Consider the following 6,000-nt stretch of genomic DNA (forward strand, 5'->3'; position numbering starts at 1 on the left):
TCCTCTTCCCTCATGGCGCCCCCCTTCTGTGACTCAAGTCTGCTCAGCATGACAAGTGAGGGGACATGCCAGTCCATTATAGTCAATACTGGTGGGGCCGAATTTTTTTCTCATTTCTCCAGGTCCATGGACTTATTATTTATTATTTTTTTTATTTTTTTTAAAGTTTATTTATTTTTGAGACAGAGACAGCATGAGGCAGAGAGAGAGAGGGAGAGAGAGAGAATCCCAAGCAGGCTCCGCACTGCCAGTCTAGAGCCTGATGTGGGGTTTGAACCCACAAAACAGTGAGATCATGACCTGAGCCGAACCCAAGAGTTGGAAGCTTAACCAATTGAGCCACCCAGGCACCCCTCCAGGTCTGTGGATTTAGATGTTTAAACGCATCTGCCTAAGGATGCAATGACTTTTATATTAAAAAAAAAAAAAAATCAGGGGCGCCTGGGTGGCTCGGTCGGTTAAGCGTCCGACTTTGGCTCAGGTCATGATCTCACGGTCTGTGAGTTCGAGCCCCGCGTCGGGCTCTGTGCTGACAGCTCAGAGCCTGGAGCCTGTTTCAGATTCTGTGTCTCCCTCTCTCTGACCCTCCCCCGTTCATGCTCTGTCTCTCTCTGTCTCAAAAATAAATAAACGTTAAAAAAAAATTAAAAAAAAAAATCATAGGGCGCCTGGGTGGCTCAGTAGGTTAAGCCTCTGACTTCAGCCCAGGTCATGATCCTACGCTTAGTGGGTTGGAGCCCCACGTCAGGCTCTGTGCTGACAGCTTGGAGCCTGGAGCCTGCTTCGGATTCTCTCTCTCATTCTCTCTCTCTCTCTGCCCCTCCCCCGCTTGCGATCTCTCTCTCTCTCTCTCTCTCTCTCTCTCTCTCTGTTTCCCACTAATAAATAAATATCCCCCAAAAAAATCATAGGTCTATTTGAGGAAGTCTCCGGAAAACTTCCCAACAACCTGCAGAAGGGCCTTGGTCACTGGAATCCCGAAACCTCAGACTGGGAAAGAACCCCTTGTCTAAAGACATTTAATGTCCTCAGGAACTTGATTTGGTCATCAGGATTCATCTACAGGTTTTCTTTAAAGGTATAAATTCTAGGACTCAGATGTCTCCAGCCAGGTCCGTGGTCCCTTGTGTCGTTTGTAAGCACACAGGACGTCTTCTCGCAGTCCCACCTGAACCTTCTTCAACATCTTAAAGACCTCCTTCAGGACATTCCCAATAACACAAGTGATACATTGGGACTTCTCCTCACCAGGAAAAAAGCCGTATTCTTAAAACTCCTCTACTCTCTAAACAGCCCTTAGAAGACAACACGGCTTCCGTTTGCCATGAGTTGAATCACTGTTTGCTTCAAAGAAGTCGACAGGATACAAACCACGTCTTGATGAGCGCATTGAGACTGGTTTCCAGTCTCCCTTCCTTGCTTAGCCCATAGGGTCAGTGTTTCCATACAGCTTCCACTGGTATCCTTCACTTCCTGAGCCTTGAGTCAACCTGAATCTCCCCCTCAAGTCAACATCTCTTTTCTTTTTTTTCTTTAAAAAAACTTTTTTAACGTTTATTTATTTTTGAGAGAGAGACACAGAGAGAGAGAGAGAGAGAGCGGGGGAGGGGCAGAGCGACAGAGGGAGACGCAGAATCCAAAGCAGGCTCCAAGCTGTCAGCACAGAGCCCGACACGGGGCTTGAACCCTCAAACCGTGAGACCATGACCTGAGCCGAAGTCGGATGCTCAACCCACTGAGCCACTCAGGCGCCCCCTAGGCATCTCTTTCAAATTTCTGTTCCTAGGTTGTAGAGAATGACTTAATGAGGTAACTCATCTGGTCTACTGCAATGCCATGCAATTTAACTTCATCCTCATAGTGATGGTAAATTTTTCTCCTAAGAGGTCTCCTTTCATTCTCCCGCACCTTACACAATCCCGTTGAGCAGCAAGTCCTGGCTGCCCAGCTGTATCCTGGAGCATCATGCAGCAGAGAGAGGCAAGAACGTGAAATTTGGAGTCAGCAAAGAGTTTAGAGTCAGCAACCAAACGTCTCTGTGGCTCTGAGTTAGGCGCCTACCCCTCTGGATCTGTTTCCTTATTTTCACAGTGGGAGTGCGGTCGTAAAAACCAACCTCTGTGCTCCGGAGCTGAAATATGTAACGTGAAGACAGAATTTGGGGGTAAGGAAGGAAGGTGGTCTATTACTTTGCCGGGCACAGGAGGCTGTGGCAGGCTAATGCCTCCAGAACTACAGGATGGCCAAGGGTAAAAGGCTGAGGGGTTTTACAGGAAAATACAGGATCTGGACGGTTTCCAAGGAATCTGGAACATGCTCCTGGCCGTGTTTGTCACATCTTCAAGGTGGTCTCATGACTAGCATTGCCACCAGCGATCGATCGGAGTCTCTGTTACTAAGTATACATTGAGGTCAGCGAGATGTCAATATCGATACTGAATTCTTGGAACAAAGGTTTCCACAGAAAAACAAGAGAAGGTGGCCCAGGCAGGGGGTTGGGGGTGGGGGTGGGGATGGGGGGTGGGGAGAGGGGGAGGCTTCAAGAATGAGGAAGAGAAAAATGTGTTTAGTTTAAAGTCCAGCATCGAGGCGGCACCAATGTATCTATCTTTGTTTCCATCCGTCTTTACATTTCTATAGTGGTTTCAGGAGCAAGGATTTTGCTGGGTCTGCTGTTATGAGGATTGGACTTTTTCTTTTCCAAGTGAGCACCTTTTAGTTTGTAAAGAACATAATTGGCCCTGCGGTTTTATTTTGTTTTATCCTTCCTTCTCTCCCTCTTTCTTTTCTTTCCATAATGTCCTCTGTTTTATGGTTTCTAGTTCTCCCTCTTTCTTTTCTCTCCATAATGTCTCTTTCATGGTTTCTATTTCTTTCACTCCTGGAACAACCCAGAATATTTCCTTTAAAAATCTCTTTCAGCTTGCTCTATTATCTCTAATTTGGGGGGTACAATTTCATTAAAAAAAACAAACTGGTAGCTGTCTCTTTTGATGCATTGTTTTTGCTTCAGTTTATAGTTTTTGCTTTTAAGCTTCTCCTCAGGGAAGAATGTTTTCTTGGGTGCCCCACATGGCCCCGATGGGAGTACCCTGGAGTTTTGTTACTCAAAGATCAACCTCTCCTCTGCTCAAGGATAGTGTTCAGTAATGATTGCCTCTTCCCTTTCATGCATTGCAAATTTGTCCTCTCTGCTGGATCATTGCTCTCAGCATATAAACACGCTGTACCTCCCTCCTCATTTCTCTCATTTTGATATTTCCCTTTATAGCAAAACTTCTGGAATGACTTGTCTATATTTGTCGCTCCAATTTTTCTCTATTGAAGTGCTCTATTCAGGCTTTCTCCACTCTCAGCTACTCTTGTTAAGGTCACCAATGACTCCACTGTTGCTAAAATTCATGGTCAATTCTCAATCCTTGTCATACTTTTGATCATTAGTTTTTGACCCAGTTGATTACTGCCTCCTTTTTGAACATTTTGTACAGTTGGGCTCCAGGACACCACTCTCTCTTTGTTTGCCTCCACCTCAATGAGCCTTGATCTCTTTCTCGTTCGATGGATCCTCCTTATCTCCTTGACCCTAATATGTTGGGTGTATCCCAGGGCTCACTCCCCACAATCTTCTTTTCCTTTCACTCATTGTCTCAGGATTTGGGCATTTGTTATTACCCGGGAAGGGAAGCTCCTGCAGATATCCATAAGCTTTGCTCCTTCACTTAAGGTCTGAATTCTGGGTCATTTTATCAGTTAGCTCTTCCCTGACTGTCTGATTAAATTACACTCCATCCTGTGGTGCCTGGGTTGAGCGTCCCACTTTGGCGTAGGTCATGATCTTACTGTTCATGGGTTCAAGCCCCATGTTGGGCTCTGTGCTGACAGCCAGAACCTGGAGCCTACTTCAGATTGTGTCTCCCTTTCTCTGTCCCTCCCCCATTCTCTCTCTCTCTCTCTCTCTCTCTCTCTCTCTCTCTCTCTCTCTCTCAAAAATAAACATTAGGGACACCTGGGTGGCTTGGTTGGTTAAGAGTTCAACTTTGGCTCGGGTCATGATCTCATGGTTCTAGAGTTTGAATCCCGCGTTGGGCTCTGTGCTGACAGCTCAGAGCCTGGAGCCTGCTTCAGATTCTGTGTCTCCCCCTCTCTCTGCCCCTCCCCTGCTCATGCCCTGTATCTCTTTCTCTCAAAAATAAACATAAAAAAAAAGACATTTAACTTATACTCCATCCTTAACACTGTCCATCCCCTCTCACCTTGATTTAATTTTCTTATCATTACCCAACATACTTATTACTACTTGTGTATCTATTGTTCAGCTCCTTCATAAAATAGAAGCCCTCTGAGGGCAGGAACTCTATCTGTTCAGTTCACTGTTGCATAGCCAGCTGTCAGAACAATGCCTCTGTAGGAGGCATCTGATAAATATTTATTGAATGAGTGAGTGAATGAATGGAAAGAGATGATAACTTTCCCTTATTTCCTAAACTGAGGTATAGATCTCCCAATTTTAAGACATATTTTTTAGTGGTTCAGTCTGTTCAGAAAGAAGGGAGATTTCATGCTTCACCTCAAGGTGCCAGTTTATAAAGACATTATTAAACTACCAAGTGTCATTTCTATGTCAGGAATCATCTATCGGGGTTAGGGTTCTCACGGGTTCTGAGGATGGGCTTCAGAGCTCTGCGAACTCCCTAAACTTGTGTGGAAAACGTTGTATGTAGACGTATGTGTGCATTTCCCTTGGGAAAAGAAGTATAGCTTTCATCAGATTCACAAAGTATCTATGGACCAATTAAAGGGTTTGGATTATTATTATCTTCTTTGTGTATTGATCAGCTAAGAGCTACTATGTTGAAGATAAAAACTCATCACCTTCCTTTCCAAACCAGCTTGTCTCTTGACTTTCTTAGAAGCAAAGCCCTCGGTGTCAGAAGAAACAGCCACTGCAGGCATCCCTTTAAAATGCCCCCAATTAATTGCTACCCTGCTGCTCAGGAACTCATAGAGTAGCACTGTTACACAAGTCGACTTTAGAAATTTCCACTTGGGTTAAGCTGAAATGGTTTTCACACACTGGGTCTTGTTCTGGCCCTGGGACCAGGAAGAACATGTTAAATCTCTTTTTTTCCCCTTTGGTTAGTTTTTCAGATATGTGAAGATACCAGGATTCACACCTCCCCCCTCTTCCAAAGCCTTTTTCTCCAGAGATGTGTCCAATTCCGCTAAACGTGCCACAGGGCAACTCGCCACACTGCAACTCTGTTTCCGAACGCTCCCCAGTGTTGCCAACTGTCCAAGACTGAACACACATAGGATACACGTAGGAATCCAGATTTCCAGATTTGGATGCTTCTATCAGCGCAATTTAGTATCACAAAACGACTGTTGTGGCTGAGCGCAGGATGGGTGTGGAAGAAACAGGTGGACAGAGGGCAAGGTGTCTGGGCGATGAGGCAAAACAGTAGCACTTCGCAGCTTCTGGCCTGCGGGAAAGGGAAGGAGAAGCGGGGGGAGGGAGGATGGCATCCCTGCTGAAGCAGAGTGAGTTTGGGGGAGGCAGAGGGAGGGAGACAGAAGGACACACGGGACGCGAAGGCCGGGAGACAGGTTAGCAACGCATGGAATGCCAACACGGGGAAGTGGAAAGAGAGAGCCCAGGAAGTGCAGAGCTAGTGTGAGTTGGAGCATCGAGGACGTCGGGGAGCAAATCCAATGCAGCGGGGAGGCTTCGGCTGAGCACCCAGGACACGGGCAGAGTCGCAAAGGTGTGGGACTGGGCACGGGGTATGCGACACACACGGGAATTATCTTGATAGACCCTCGCAGCGCTCGGGCCAGCCTGTCGGCGACAAGAGAAGGGACGAACGCTCCAAGCTGGAATGAATGACCCAGCCGCCCCCTGCGGGCAACCGCGAGCGGCCACTGCGCCTGGGCGACGCGAGCGGGGCGGGGCAACGCGGGCGGCCAATCGGAGCCCGCGGCCCAGCCCCGGCCCCGCCC

Source organism: Panthera pardus, unplaced genomic scaffold (assembly GCF_024362965.1).
Source record: "Panthera pardus isolate Hobbes unplaced genomic scaffold, ASM2436296v1 HiC_scaffold_3, whole genome shotgun sequence".
In the NCBI taxonomy this organism is placed as follows: Eukaryota; Metazoa; Chordata; class Mammalia; order Carnivora; family Felidae; genus Panthera; species Panthera pardus.